The 17,312-nt window shown below is 36.1% G+C and overlaps 1 pseudogene; it reads left to right on the plus strand.

The window, feature by feature from the left end:
• The first annotated feature begins 6,347 nt into the window (after positions 1-6,347).
• LOC100390848 (transmembrane protein 183A pseudogene) lies at positions 6,348-8,036 on the plus strand (annotated as a pseudogene).
• Positions 8,037-17,312: the final 9,276 nt, after the last annotated feature.

Below are 17,312 nucleotides of genomic sequence, written 5' to 3' on the forward strand. Positions count from 1 at the left end.
ATAATGTAGACTATAAACTGAGATTTATAAACTTGTTTTATATTTAAATGTAATTTTTATATTAATTCATCTTATTTCATGATATTAGATATCATAGCCATGCAAACTGCTCATTAAACCAGGTTTATTTGTTTTTAATTCCTTTTAAATTGACTTATATATTTGTAACTGTCATTGAAATTTTAAAAAATCATCATGGCTACTGTTGAATCCCTTTCACAATGCTTAATTGATTAAGTATAAATTCTGCTCTGCACATCATGTAAAGGAAATGCACATTTGTTGATATCTTGAAGATATAACTCATGTGTAATTACTGCATTTTTAAAAGACAGCCAAACCCATTCCATAGATTTATTTCCTTTTTTATATGTATGTATAAGGACTATTTTCTTCATTTTGATAATAACACATCAAATAACCAAAGGTCTCGCCGAGGCAGGTGGATCACAAGGTCAAGAGATTGAGACCATCCTGGTCAACATGGTGAAACCCCATCTCTACTAAAAATACAAAAAATTAGGTGGGCATGGTGGCGCGTGCCTGTAATCCCAGCTAGTCAGGTGGCTGAGGCAGGAGAATTGCCTGAACCCAGGAGGCGGAGGTTGTGGTGAGCCAAGATGGCGCCATTGCAGTCCAGCCTGGGTAACAAGAGAGAAACTCCGTCTCAAAAAATAATAATAATAAAAAAAAATTTTTTAATTTTGAAATTAATAAATGAAGTTCAATGTAAAAAAGAAAATATTACTATTTCCAATCCAAATATTCCACGGATCCCATCCGGGAAAATGTGCATGGCATAGGAGACTATTATCATTAAAAGGTTTATAATTACTGTCAAATATGTACAAAGAGTGCTATCATGATGGTTGTGGCTTTGTGATCTAAAATACCCCAAAAAGGCAGCATTAGGATTTACTCTCTCAGAATTAAAACTTTTAAGAGAATGGACTTCTTTCCTAGAAATGCAAAGGCAAATATGAGGACAGTCTTGATTAACAATGGCAGAAAGCCCATCAGGTAAAAGGACCAACTAAAATTGCCAAAGCAGTAAAGAAAAAGGGAATCAGTGTTTTCTCACAGAGATCATTTAAATGGACTAGTAAAGCATGTCCTGTATATACCTCACAGATAAAGCATGCACAAAATTTCCATGGAAGACGCTTGTAATGAAATACTATGTGGAGATTAAAATTATAATGTAAAATAAGGGGATATACTGTTCCAGTTTTCATGATTTATTGCCTCTCAGCTTTCCAGTCAATGCCTTATTGCCCCGCTTGTCACATGGACCTAGATGTTGTAAACATCACTCCATTACCAGTTGAGTTGCTGGAGAAACACTGAGAAAGGAAGATGTTTCTTTTGCTGATTCTAGTGTGCTTTGCTGAGTGTGCTTGAGGGACTGACTAGGCAGTTGTCCACAGACACAAAATAGTGCTCACTTTCCAATATTTGCAGCCTAGGGGTATTTGCACAGTCTTGGTCCACCAGCTGTGGACCAGCCCTGTCTCAGACTAACACAATAAACCTTACTGCCATCTTGCACACTGGACCTGTGCCTCCTTCGTTGGCATCTGGATCCTATCCTTGGAGGGTGGGAGGATACTGTCAAATTGATTCCTTATTTGGTCACTTTTCCTCAGCTCTATGCCTTTTTTTTACAGTTGTCTTTTATTCTCTCTTAGTAGCTAATTGCCTGTAAATAATTAATCTTCATAGTGTGTCTTTTCTGTTCAGATTACTGTGTGATCTCTCTTTCCTGACTGGACCATGACTGATATACACTTGAGCACACACATACAAATGCACACATGGATATTTGGAAAGTTACGTTTTAAACAATTATAGTGATTATTAATTCTGGATGCTTATCTTTGAAGTACTCTTTATTTTCTTCTGTATATTTTTGCATTGCCTAATCCTCTACAGTAATGCATTACTTTGGAAATCTAAAAATTTACACTAAATTTTAGAAGATTAGTAAACCCTCCTAAGTTTAGAAAATAAATAGAACTAGTATAGTGAAAATAAATTAGGATCTAACTTTGATAAGGCTTAGCTTGGGAGATTTTTAAATCATCTTTATCCTTATCTTGTGTGTTTTAAAAGATTCAAAATGAAATTAGAAAGGAACAAACAATAAAATGTATTCAACAAAAAATGTCAGACATTTATGGTATTGCATTTGTTATTATATTGCTGTTACAGACAAGAAAACGAAAAGTGGAATTACTTTTACAAACTTGTTCTAGATCAAAATTGCTCTATTTAGTGCCCCTTAAATGGAAAGTGACAGAATATAAACCAACCCGACAGTATAGTGGATGCATTATCAGTGCACTGACATGGCCTCCTTTGCCTGTTCTCTCTGATTTAATGCCATCAGACACAAGGTGATTTAGAACATTCTTGGTAATAATGGAGAAGCTGAAAACAGATGTGTGGATATTTTTGATGTTTTTTTCCTCCCCCAAGGTTTGTTATTTAGCTAAGGCAGTACTGCGGAGACAATCAGTATGTTGCAGAACGTAATGAAAATGAATATCAAGAGCAAATTACATTGATGGGAGAAAACTCCCTTTTAATTCTCCCCAAAATGTATTGCTGAAAGCCATTAAAAAATATTTTTCTTCATCAGAGTTTTAACAACTTAGAAACTTTTTATTTTATTTTATTCTGGGATACAAGTGCAGAACATACAGGTTTGTTAACACAGGTACACATGTGCTGTGGTGATTCACTGCACCTGTCAACCCATCACTTATGTATTAAGCCCAGCATGCATTAGCTTTTTATCCTGTTGTGTTTCATCTCTCTGTGCCCCCAACAGGCCAGGTGTGTGTTGTTCCCCTCCCTGTGTCCATGTATTCTCACTGTTCAGCTCCACAGTGTTTGGTTTTCTGTCCCTGTGTTAGTTTGCAGGAGATAATGGCTTCCAGCTCCATCTATGTCTTTATCCAGAGTATCATTGATGGGCATTTGGGTTGATTCCATGTCTTTATTATTGTGAATAGCGCATGCATGTATCTTTATAATAGAATAATTATTATAATAGAATAATTTATATTTTATTATAAATTATTTTTATAATATATAGTATGATATATATTATAATTATTCTATTATAAATTATATATACTCTTTGAGTATATATCTATTAATGGGACTTCTGGGTCAAATGGCATTTCTGGTTCTAGGTCTTTAATGAATCACTAGACTGTCTTTCACGGTGGTTGAACTAATTGACATTTCCACCAACAGTGTGAAAGTGTACCTCTTTCTTTATAACCTCTCCAGCATCTGTTACTTCTTACCATTTATTTATTTACTTATTTATTTATATTGTACCTTAGGTTCTAGCGTACACGTGCAGATCATGCAGGATTGTTGCATAGGTACATACATGGCAATGTGGTTTGCTGCCTCCATCCCCATCACCTATATCTGGCATTTCTCCCCATGTTATCCCTCCCCTACCTTCCACCCTCTGCTGTCTCTACCCTAGCTCCCCTCAAGAGACCCCAAGTATGTGATGCTCCCCTCCCTGTGTCCATGTGTTCCCATTGTTCAAAACCCACCTATGAGTGAGAACATGTGGTGTTTGATTTTCTGTTCTTCTATTAGTTTGCTGAGAATGACGAATTGCCATTCTGACTGGTGTAAGATGGTATTTCATTGTGATTTTGATTTGCTTTTCTCTAATAATCAGTGATATTGAGCTTTTTGTCATATGTTTTTTGGCCATATAAATGCAATTTTTTTAAGAAATGTCTGTTCATGTCCTTTGCAGATGTTTTAATGGTTTTGTTTTACATGTACATATTTATATATATTTATATTTATATTTAATGGTTTATATATATATAAAACAAGTATATATACATATATAACATATATATACATATATAACATATACACACACACACACACACACACATGCATAAAACAGTGGCAATTTTTGCTTTTGTTGTCATTGCTTTCAGCAATTTTGTCATTAAATGTTTGCCCATGCCGTGTCCTGAATGGTATTGTCCAGATTATCTCCTAGGGTTTTTGTAGTTTTGGGTTTTACATTTAAGTGTTTAATCCATATGGAGTTACGTTTTGTGTAAGGTGAAAGGAAGGGGTCTGGTTTTAGTTTTCTGCATAGGACTAGACAGTATTCCAGCACCATTTTTTAAATGGAGGATCCTTTCTCTGTTGATTGTTTTTGTCAGGTTTGTCAAATATCAGATGGTTGTAGATGTGTGTTATTATTTATGAGGTCTCTGTTCTGCTCCATTGGTTGATATGTCTATTTTAGTACCAGTACCATGCTGTTTTGGTTACTGTAGCCCTGCAGTATAGTTTGAAGTCAGGTAGCAGGATGCCTCTAGCTTTGTTCTTTTTGCTCAGTACTGTCTTGGCTGTACTAGCTATTTTGTGGTTCCATATGAATTTTAAAGTTTTTTTTTTTTCTAATTCTGTGAAGAATATCTATCAATGGTAGTTTGATGGGTTTAGCATTGACTCTGTAAATTACCTGGGGCAGTATGATTATTTTCACGATATTGATTCTTCCTATCCATGAGCATGGAATTCCTTTCCTTTGTTTTTGTCCACTGCTTTTTCCCTGAGCAATGGCTCGTAGTTCCACTTAAAGAGGTCTTTCACTTCCCTTGAAATTTTATTATCTTTGTAGCAATTGTGAATGGCAGTTCATATATGATTTGGCTCTCTGCATGTCTATTGTTGGTGTACAGGAATGCTTTCAATTTTTGCACAATTGATTTTGTATCCAGAGACTTTGCTGAAGTTGCTTATCAGAATAAGAAGCTTTTGGGCTGAGATGATGGGGTTTTCTAGATAAAGATCATGTCTTCTGTAGAGAGGTAGTTTGACTTCCTCTCTTTTCTATTTGAATACGCTTTATTTCTTTCTCTTGGCTGATTCCCTGGCCAGAGCTTTTAATATTAAGTTGAATAGGAGTGGTGAGAGATGTTCATCCTTGTCTTGTGCTGGTTTTCAAGAGGAATGCTTCCAGCTTTTGCCTATTCGTTATGATATAAGCTGTGGGTTTGCTGTAAATGGCTCTTACTATTTTGAGGTATGTTTCTTCAATATCTAGTTTATTGTAAGTTTTTAACATGAAGAAATGTTGAATTTTATTGAAGGCCTTCCCTGAATCTCTTGAGATAATCATGAAGTTTTTGTCTTTAGTTCTGTTTGTGTGATAAATTACATCTATTTGTGAATTACACAGCTCCATCTGGACCTGAAAATGAGCAAAGTAAGGAGAGAAAAAGTCCTGTTGCTTCTTTCTGGGCGAGTCTCAAATTACTCTTGCACTGTTCTCCTGGTATACTAAATGCCCAAAGCCAGAGCAAGTCTACTTTTTGGCTACCATATCCTCTAGGACTCGTTTGCTTTTTAAATTCTTTATCTTATTGCCTACCCGTAGCTGGATCTGTCAAATCGTCAAAGAGAATAAGATCTGGATAGAATTCCTCCTTCAGCTACAATTATTTAAGTTCTATTTAATTCCCTCCAGCATCCTAAACCACCCATCTTCCAAGGGTAGGAAGGTGCCTGCAGCTGTATTAAATAGAGTCTTTATTTGACAACTTCAACTCTATTTTATTATTTTCAAATAATCATTATCAAAGATCTATTTCCATACATTGACAGTTCAATCTTTTACTTTGCTATTTGGCATATTTCCCTTTTCCTTTCTCAGATGAGTCTAAATTGACAAAGTCAATTCACATCTATGGCTTTGAACTTGCTTTCGTGTACTTATAAAATCAAATTTAATTTTAGTTCACCTACCTGAAAAACTTGAAGATCTTCATTATTACACCTCTTCTAATAATTATCTCTAAATCATTATTTCTGCTCCAATTAGCTATTTACAATTAACAATTCATCATTGTTTACCCATATTGAAGTCTAAAACCTTCTACTTTCAAAATTCTTCTTATCTGTGGGTGTGCCGAACCGTATGCATAGTAAATACTGTCTAATTCTTAGCATAATGCTACAGAAGGGGTTCTCAAATGTGACTGCATAGAATTAGTGGGAAATTGAACACAATATCAGTGCCTGTACCTGGGGAGATTTTAATACAACTAGTCTGGAGTGGCGCCCAGGTATAGGTAATTTTAACACCTTCCCCCACCCCAGATGATTCTAATATGTAGTCATAGAAAAAAAAAGTATTGTGCTAGATCACATCAGGGATAGAAAAAAATGAGAAAGGTATGGTCTCTTTTTGCTCACCATGTTATATAGAGACTTAACTAACAGAAACAAAACAATTAGAGCACAAAACCTAGAGACTGAGTTAGCGGCCTCCGGTGTGGGATGGCCGCGGATCTGGGCGGAGCTGGCCTGTGGCTCCCAGGGCCGGCTCTCCAGCTGGAGACATGGCCGGGGGTCCGGCCCGCTAGACAGGCCTCGCCCTGACACGGTCGCCACGGTGGCCATGCCCAAGAGAGGAAAGCGACTCAAGTTCCGGGCCCACAACGCCTGCTCCGGCCGAGTGACCATGGCGGATTATGCCAACTCGGATCTGGCAGTCGTGAGGTCTGGACAGTCAAGGAAACCGTAGCCAACGCTGTTCAGCAGGAAGTAAAATCTCTTTGTGGCTTGGAAGCCTCTCAGGTTCCTGCAGAGGAAGCTCTTTCTGGGGCTGGTGAGCCCTGTGACATCATCGACAGAAGTGAAGAGATGGATGCCCAGGAGGAAAGCATCCATGACAGAACTGTCTCCAGAAAAAAGAAAAGCAAGAGGCACAAAGAACTGGACGGGGCTGGAGAAGAGTATCCCATGGATAGTTGGCTATTGCTGGCCTCGTATATCCGTCCTGAGGACATTGTCAATTTTTCCCTGATTTGTAAGAATGCCTGGACTGTCACTTGCACTGCTGCGTTTTGGACCAGGTTGTACCAAAGGCACTACACGCTGGATGCTTCCCTGCCTTTGCGCCTGCGACCAAAGTCAATGGAGAAGCTGCGCTGTCTCCGGGCTTGTGTGATCCGATCTCTGTACCATATGTATGAGCCATTTGCTGCTCGAATCTCCAAGAATCCAGCCATTCCAGAAAGCACCCCCAGCACATTGAAGAATTCCAAATGCTTACTTCGCTGGTGCAGAAAGATTGTTGGGAACAGACAGGAACCAATGTGGGAATTCAACTTTAAGGTCAAAAAACAGTCCCCTAGGTTAAAGAGTAAGTGTACAGGAGGATTGCAGCCTCCCGTTCGGTATGAAGATGTTCATACCAACCCAGACCAGGACTGCTGCTTACTGCAGGTCACCACCCTCAATTTCATCTTTATTCCGATTGTCATGGGAATGATATTTACTCTGTTTACTATCAATGTGAGCACGAACATGCGGCACCATGGAGTGAGACTGGTGTTCCAAGATTCCTCTGTCCATGGAGGTCGGAAACTGCGCAATGAACAGGGTGTACAAGTCATCTTAGAACCAGTGCACAGCGTTGGGCTCTTTGACTGGTGGCATCCTCAGTACCCATTCTCCCTGAGAGCATAGTTACTGCTTCCCATCCCTTGGAAGCAGCCCCTAGTCTAGTCCATTAGTAATCAGATTCCGGTTTGGAAGGGGCAGCTGGATTGTATATCTGCTTAGTAATGCACATGCTCTTCAGGTTCTAGGGCTCCTCTTAGGAAAGGGAGAAATGTTGAATCAAGAGGAAAAATAACAACTATAATTTATGAACATATTTTAATGTAAAAATTTGCGTTTAAAAGGAGTGGCTCTGTTTTCTATGTTAAAACCCCATTTGGTGCTATTGAGTTTGTTCTTTATTCTTTTATTCCAGTGAAAATTGTTGATCTTGCTCTAGGGAAAAATTAAACTCTTTGAATCTCCAAACAAGGAAGTTTCAGCATTCCCTTATGATCAGAAGAACTTTAGAGGCCTGAAATTGTTGCTTCCAGTTTAGCTCCCCCTCAAATTCAAGTGAATATTTTCTCCCTTTACCCTTCTCCAGAAATGAAGCAGGTGACAGAGTTTTCAGAATCTTAAAAAAAAATACCTAGAGATTGAAAAAAATTAAAATGACATTATTACAAAGTAAAGATCTTTGTAAACTAGACTAACCAGTGAAGGCTTTAAGCTGGCTGCTGTGAACAGATTTAGGTAAGTTCAGAAAACAGTGAAAGGAATATTAAAAATTAGAGGAATAGCAGACACAAAGGCAGTGATTCATATTTGTCATTAAGAGAGAAAAGTTGACATGTTTGACTAGAGTATGTGTGTTTGAAAGTTATGAAAAAATAGAGGTAAATAAATTAGCGGCAAAATCAGAGGAGTCTATCTGCCTGCCATCTTGTCTCATCTCTATCATTCCTAATACAACAAGTATCAGGTAGTCACAGGATAAAAATAGTGATATGAAAACTGGTATCCAGCCTCACCACTGAAAGATATATATGAAATATTCAATTACACATACAAATAGGCATATATTTTCATGAACATCAAAAACTAGTAATGTTCTCATTTACAGGGCAGAAACATTAAGTATTTGGCTTATTAGAATGCATATATAGGGCCGAATCAAAAAAGGCATAGGACAAGCCTTCATTTTTCACTCCAGTGAAAGAACCGCTGAGAACTCAGGGAAGGACACCTTAATAAAATCATATGCTGAACCCTGATTTTGAAATGTGAATGAAGCTCTGAGGCATTCAGGATTCGGAGCAGTAACCAGCAAGTGTTGTGAAAACTTCTCACTGAGAAGGTGACTACAATAAACGGAAAGCCTTCAGGGCAAGGCACCTGTGAGAATGGATGTCTAATCACAGAAAGCACTCCCCTCCCATAGAGTCAGCCCTAACAACTAAACTACTAGAATACCTAGTGTTTCAGAGTACTGTAAAGAGGCAATTTGAAATTCAAGTTCAAACTCTATTGCATAGAGAGTGACTTAAGCACTTTGATTGAACTTTTTATTTATTTATGTTTTTATATTCTTCTAGATCCTGAAATGAACTGTTTAGCCTTAATTTTCCTGAATATAAATTGAAATCACTAGAAAAGAATTTTCCTTTGGGGTATGTTATGTGGAATAAGTAAAATAATGCAGGTAAAATAATTGGCCCTTTTTATAACCTAGAAGGTATAACTATAGGCAAAAGAAACATAGGTGTAGTGGAAGAGCTTCCTTATAGAGTTAGCAGCCACAAGGTATAGAAAGTCAGTGATTCAAGTTGTATTTCCAGAATGAGAAACTAGCAAGACTAGCAGGTGCAAGTAACCTGCACATTAGAGCTTCACTTGACAATCAGAACATGAAATAAGAAGATGCCAACTCAGTAAATATTCTCCTAGAGTTGATGCCCAAGAAAGTGGCTCACCTGCCTCTTTCAAAAATTGGAAGATAACCACTAAAATTAGTGACAAGTTTTTACCTTCTTGGAAAGGAATAAGGACAGAAAGTAATACTAGTGATTTATGTTATATTTAGGACTATCCAACTTTGAAAACAATTTGTATAAACTACTGTGGAAAGTAATAAAATCAACTTAAAAATACATACAATGAAATAAAATATTACAAAGTCTGTGTGAAAATTTAAAAAATTATGTAAGACACTGATGTAATATGGAAGACGAGAACAAAGAACCTGCTTGGGAAAAGACATTTTGACGATAGAGATGGCAAAGAGCGGAGAAGGTGATACCTGTCTTATAAATTCTAGGAAGTTCAGTGTTTACTATATAAGATTGTTTTTGAGATAATTTTTTAAAAGATGATTTATTTATAAAAATAGAGGGAAAATACCTGAAAAAATGGAAGAGAAAACTAAAATATTAATATTTAATTCATATTAGAAGTAGACATATAATTGTAAAAAATAGAGACATTGATCTTCATAAAGTGGAAAACTCACAGAAACATCAGAGGAAATAAGAAATGAAAAGAATGACAATAAAAAATTACCTTTAGTTCCTGGGAGAAAGATGTTGCAGCATCTTCTCTGTGAACCAGTCATTCTATTAGAGTAATGCCCCCAAAGGAAAAGAATAAGCAGATAACTTGGCCTAATCTTTGTATTCACTGGACCTCTAGAAAAACAGACCAGTATTATTTTCTAGGAGGGAGAGAATTTATATCTGAATTGCCCTTAACAAGATTTTTCTACCAAGAATTTCCCTACAGTAATGGAACCCAGAATCTTGAGGGATATTTCCCTGAGGAGCTACAAAACATTGGGGTTAAATGTAGAGATGATTCATAATGGAATTGCTCCAACTAAGGGATGTGAGAGTGTGAACTCTGGCTGTGGATCATGTCTATTATTCTGTAACAGAGGTGCATATTCAAGCTCTCAGATTTGTCTAAGTCTTTAGATTTCCTGTATCTTGACATTAATTATTGAAGGTTGATATTGAGTGAGATCTTCAATCTGTGTGGTCAGATGTGATAATATATATGTGTTAGCTCAACTTCAAATGACCTAAAATATAGAAAGAGTTGAACTGCAAGATGATAATGGAAGAAATTCTGGAAAATATATTTATATTTCAGGAAAACTTTTGAACATAAAGAAAAGCTTGAATCTACAAAGAGATAAGTATAATAATTTTTCAGAAAATATGTTTATATCCATGATACCAGTTCTACACACACACACACACACACAGCCATCAGATGATATATAGACAGATGTACATAATGTTTCACAGAATGCAGATGAGAAAACGACTCATTCTCAGAGTACTCTTATTAGGACTGCTACATCTGAATTTAAAAAGTAATCTGCACTTCCCATTTAAATTTGTGAATTTAAAGCCATCGGTTTTCCAGGACTTGAGACAATGGTTCAATTCCATCTCATTCTATAATGAGTAATTTTATACTTCTCTTTGCATTTTTTATTGAGCATATTCAATAATAGTAACCACACAGATTTTATTTTTTATTGGTTGATATACAACATCTGAATAATGTGGTATATTGCCTTGGTCATTAATACTGTACATGGGGAATAAAATATATTATCAATCTTCCCAAGTAACTCTTGATTCTCCCATTTTTAAGAAGTAAATGACAAGTCTTATAAAGTATTAGAGTTTTATTTAGAACTACACTGTAAGAGATGCCTCTCAAGTCAGAGGGAAAAAATGTCAGTAACATAGTGCCTATTTCTGATCCTTCTCACCCATTCATATAATGCTGGTGATTATGGTTTTGTGATGGAGGTAGAAAAATGTAGAAGGAAAAAAATGGGAAACTCAGCTTATAATTAATTTATCAAAACTCTGTTTCTTAGCTGTGGTCTTACTGGACCTGAGTGGATTCCCAGCCCACGAAGAGCAAATTGTAACTAATATAAATAATAAATGGAATATTATTTATAATGTTCTCTTTATTACTACAGAACACCAGACACTATCATCACGAAAAGAATGGATGCCAATAGCCAAAACCACTAATTCGTCAAAGACTACTAGAGTATTAATTATGGAAGCCATTGAGATATCACTTCCATTTTAAATAAGAGCCACATGAAGAACACAGAAATGAAATATCTTGTCATGAGCCTTATGTATACAAAGAAATGAAGATATGATTTCAACCAGAAATATCTAATTCAGAAGTTCTTTCTGATTGAACAAGGTGGCTCATGCCTGTAATCCCAACATTTTGGGAGGCCAAGACAGGAGTATCACTTGAGCCCAGGATTTCAAGACCAGTTTGGGCAACATGATGAGACCACATCTCTATAAGAAAATTAAAAAATTAGCTGGGTGTGGTGGCATGCACCTATAGTCCCAGCTACTCAGGAGGTTGAAGCGGGAGGATTTCTTGAGCCTGTGAGAAAAAGGCTGCAGTGAGGCATGATCACACCATTGAACTCCAGCCTGGGGGACAGAGCAAGACCCTGTCTCAAATAAAGTAAAAAATGAAGCATCAGTTATTTCTGTGTATATCTTCCCCACATTCCACCCTGCAACATGTGCTTCCTGCTTTAAATAGAGTTACATTTTGACATGTGTTGGAGTAGAAAAATAATCCCGGAACTATGTCAATCTGATTGCAATCTTCAACTTCACAATTGTTATCCTTACTTCCAGGGTAATGATATTAAAGTTTTCAGGAGGAAATCTAAGATTTTGATGACCAGTTCATGATATCTTGCATAGGCTAATTATTGTTAATATACATATCTTAAGTTATTCACTAGATTTTAAAAAGTCATGAGCTAAGTATTCTATTCAATTAGCAAGCCCTTATTGGAAATTTTCTACCATATTCTAGCTATTCAGAAAAGATTCATAGGTTCTTCCATATGAACTCTAGCAAACCAGATGACATTGAAAATTAATCCCAGGACCATTAGTTACTGAACTGTTATTTATTTTGTATGTTTATTAAATAATAGGTAATTGATCATATTGTATGCATTAAAATAAAGTAATAAAATAGAAATAAACTACACTTAATTCTGTAGCTATATTGTTTTATGAGGCACTCCAAAAGGTTCATAAATATGTTGATTTTCCTGCTTGAAATATATTACCCACTTCACATAGCTAACTCTAAATAATTTTTCAGGTCTTCACCTAAATATCAATTTCTTGCTAGATTCATTACTTCTCATTAGACATCAAAGCCCTTTGTTCTAAAATCTCTCAACACCCTGTAGATACCTTTATAACATTTATCAAAGTATAATTATATACTTATTTGTGTTCAATGCCTATTTCCTTCAGTTGATATGTACATCCACAGTACAGAAACATGATCTCGTGTGTTCACTGCTATTTTCTCAGAAATATCTCTTGAACTGACTCAGCATGTACATTCATATTTGCTAAGAAGTTGACTAATTTGCAATATCACTAAAGCACAAACTAAAGCTGTGGATGGGCTGGGAATCCACTCAGGTCCAGTAAGGCCACAGCTAAGAAACAGAGTTTTGATAAATTAACTAAATATGTCCTCACATTGAGCATATGAGTTATCATGCAGTAAGCTGATTCAAAATGCTAGGACTTATGTGTTTCTGTTTGTACACACACATACACACACACACACACACACAAATTTGCAATATCACTAAAGCACAAATATAAGTCTATTGTGTGGAAGAAAAAAAGGAATATAAACTTCATCGTCTCTTCAGGATTAAGGTTTTTTGTTGTTTTGTCTTGTTTCTTTATTTTTAGTAGCTTTTGGGGCACAAGTGGTTTTGGTTACAGGGATGATTTTAACGTGGTGAATTCTGAGATTTTCGTGCACCCATCACCTGAGCAGTGTTAACTGTATCCAATATGCAGTCTTTCATTCCCCATTCCCCTCCCTTTATATCACCACTCTATATGCAAACACATCCTCATTATAAGTGGGGACATATGGCATTTGGTTTTCTAGTCCTGAGTTACTTGACTTAAAATAATGACCTCCAGCTCCATCTAAGTTGCTGCAAAAGACATTATTTTGTTACTTTTATGAATGAATAGTACTCCATGTTGTGTGTGTGTGTATGTCTGTGTGTGTGTGTGTGTGTGTGTCTCTGCATGTGTATCACATTTTCTTTATCCACTCATTGGTGGATGGGCATTTAGATTGGCTTCATATCTTTGCAGTTGTGAATTTTGCTGCTATTGGCATTCGTATGCTTGCGCCTTTTTCATATAGTGTCTTACTTTCCTTTGGATAGAAACCCAATAGTGGGATTGCTGGATTGAATGGTAGATCTACTTTTAGTTCTTTAAGGATGTTTACCATAGAGGATCAAAGTTTTAATGCAGGTTAGTCACTTATATCCTGCATGATTCAATTTAACCATTAAACCGATCTTGTTAGGAAAGTATCACTGTCTTTCTTCCTATAAAGTTGAGGATACTAAAGGAAAGATATGCTACACTTGTATACATAAAATTAGATTTCACAAAGGTTATAGAAAGGTTGTCTTTGGATATAAAGAAAGTATCTGAATCTCAAAAATATGTCCTCACATTGAGCATATGAGTTATCATGCAGTAAGCTGATTCAAAATGCTAGGACTTCTGTGTTTCTGTTTGTACACACACACACACACACACACACACACACACATACATAGAGATGTCATAATTTTTTAGGTGTGGGGTGGGGACAGTTTCACTCTTGTTGCCCAGGCTGGAATGCAAAGGCATGATCTCAGCTTACTGCAACCTCCACCTCCCAAGTTCAAGTGATTCTCCTGCCTCGGCCTCCTGAGTAGCTGGTATTAGAGGCAACTGCCACCATGCCCAGCTAATTTTTGTAGTTTTAATAGAGATGAGGTTTCACCATGTTGATCAGGCTGATCTCGAACTCCTGACATCAGGTGATCCACCCACCTCAGCCTCCCAAATAATTGGGATTACAGACATCAGCCACCACACCTGGTGGAGATGTCATAATTTTGAATGCTTGTTTTTAGAAACCAAAATGCTACCCAAAAGAGCAATTTTCTCTATAAACCTTAGACAGAGTCATTTATATTATTTCATAAGTAAGTTTGACTAATATTTCAGCTATAAGCATGAAGCATTTTTGTTTTTCTGAAGTCACAGTTTGATATGTATCTGTTTACTCCAAATAACAATTCCTACAGAGATAGGTTGTGACAAATATTCGAATACAGGTGCAATCATTTATATATGTTATATATTGGGTTTTGTGGACATGCTAACAACATAGATTTTGAAGTTTGTAAAGGAGGATAACAACTGATCTATACCCAAAAGAATACAGTCTTAGATAAAGTGTTACAATACTGAGAAATACCTTTTTTTAGGAAGATGAATATAAAAAGGATCAGAGAGCTAGGAAAAGATGAAAAGCACAGTGCCACTGATAAGAAGAAAGGAAAGTGTTAAAGAATGGGGTTCATGAAGGTTTAATTAAAACCTTCATAAAAATTTTATGCACAGAATATATATCATATTTTCTTACAATTTTTAATAAAAGTTTGCCATGTTTTCTGACTACGTTAATGGAAATTGCAAGTGAAATGCTGACCTTTGTCCATGTAAGTCATAATAATAGATGGGTTTGTGACAATGTTTAATAGCACATACTTGAATTTTTCATTTGTCTTTTTATTTAATATTGTTAAACTTTATGAACTCTTACAAAAATAAAGTAATTAATCTTTATAACATTCCCTGCAGGTAGTTAGATAACTTCATTATGATAAAAGAAATAGAGAACATATATTGGTTAAATGAATATTCCAATATCAGCATCTTAGCACTCCTGATCATCTTTTCAACCCACAAGAGTAATTGTTTTTCTTCCCAGAGTTTTTTAAATATCTGCAAGATTCACAGTCTTACTTTTATTTATTATTATTCTCTTGTCAATATTCAGGCTGTTATGAGAAGTCTATGAACATTAAAGATATTTATTATTGATATACTTTTTAAGATAATTTAAACTGGATTTAAGAACTTAACTTTTAATAATTTTTACATTTATTTAAAACATGTATTATTTTAGAAATGCAAATCATTAAAAATATATATACCCAAAACATTTTATGAGAATATTTCTTATTGGACTCTAAAGTAATCTAGGCAGGACAAAGTGGCCCACACCTATAATCCCAACACTTTGGGAGGCTCAGGTGGGTAAATCACTTGAGCCTAGAAGTTTGAGACAAGTCATGGCAACATGGTGAAAACCCATCTCTGCAAAAAATGAAAAAATTAGCCAGGCATGGTGGCACATGTCTGTAGTTTCATCTACTTGGAAGTCTGAAGTTGGAGGATCACTTGAGCCCAGGAGGTCAAGGCTGCAGTGAACCATGATCATGCCACTGCACTCACTATTCCAGCCTGGGTGACAAAGCAAGACCTTGTCTCAAAAAAAAAAATAGAATCTATGTGTAGCTCTCATTTTTTGTTTTATGTAGTGCACCAAGTAATTTATTATCTTTAGATCTTTTGAATCTTTGCTTAAAATTAAAGGAAAATCACCTATGGTGTTAAAATCCTAATATGTAGCTTAATTCTTCATTTTTCTTCTTCTTTTTTCTTTTTATTTATTTATTGGTTTTTTTGAGATGGAGTCTCACTCTGTCACCAGGCTGGAGTGCAATGGTGAGATCTTGGCTTACTGCAACCTCTCCCTCTCGGGTTCAAATGATTCTCCTGCCTCAGCCTCCTGAGTAGCTGGGACTACAGGTGCATGTTGCCACGCCCAGCTAAATTTTTGTACTTTTAGTAGAATGGGGTTTCACCATGTTGGCAAGGATGGTCTCGATCTCTTGACTTTGTGACCACCTACTTTGGCCTCCCAAAATGCTGTAATTACAGGAGTAAGCCCTGGTGTCTGGCCAATTTTTATATTTTTTAATATAAGAGCATTCATTGAATTTCATCTAAAATTGTGAATTTCTTCTCATTGTGTTCTAAAATGTCAAAAACTTTGATTTCTACTCTTTTATCAAACTCAATTCTTTGAACTTTTGTTTATTCCCAAACACATGGGTTTGCATAAATTGTGGTTTTAAGATTAAAATGACAAGACAGATGTATCATAATTCCCAAATAACACCATTATTTAGTCATCTATCTCTAGATAATCGGAGCATAAGAAACTCTGAGTTAATATTTTTTATCTTTTCTCCAAAAATATTTTGTAGGCCTTTGACAAAAGACTTTGAAAAGTAGATGCAAATAGCCTGCATTATTCCTTTTATCTCTAGGAGTAATAACCTTATCAGAAAAGCAAATTAGTTTAAGCTGACTGGACTTGTTCTTGGGTGTCCTTATTTTCACCATCAAGCCTTGCCCCAAGATTACATTTCTAATCTTTTGATCCTTCTGTTATAGCTCATCCTTTGGATTTCTCAGAATTCATAGTATGCTTACAATGTTGCAGCATCCATCTTCTTTAGTCTTACAAAAACAAAGGCAATTCAAATCTAAATTCAAACAGACTGAATGTTTATGTCCCCTACAATTCATGTGTTGAACTCCTAACCCCAATGTGATGGTATGAGGAGGAGGGGCCTTTGGATAGTAATTAGGTCATCATAGTGAAGTCCTCATGAATGGAATTAGTGCCCTTATAGAAGGCGCCCCAGATAACTCTCTTGCCTTCTTTCTGCCATGTGAGGATACAATGGGAAAATGGCAGTCAGTGATCCAGAAGACACCCCACCAGAACTCAACCACACAGGAACCCTTATCTCAGATTCCCATTCTCCATAACCTTGAGAGATACATTTCTGTTTCTCAAAAGCCACCCAGTCTTTGGTAATTTTTCATAGCAATCTGAACTGATTAAAACATCAATTATCTTTTGCATTTTCTTTG

Source organism: Callithrix jacchus, chromosome 4, assembly GCF_049354715.1.
Source record: "Callithrix jacchus isolate 240 chromosome 4, calJac240_pri, whole genome shotgun sequence".
Classification (NCBI taxonomy): Eukaryota; Metazoa; Chordata; class Mammalia; order Primates; family Cebidae; genus Callithrix; species Callithrix jacchus.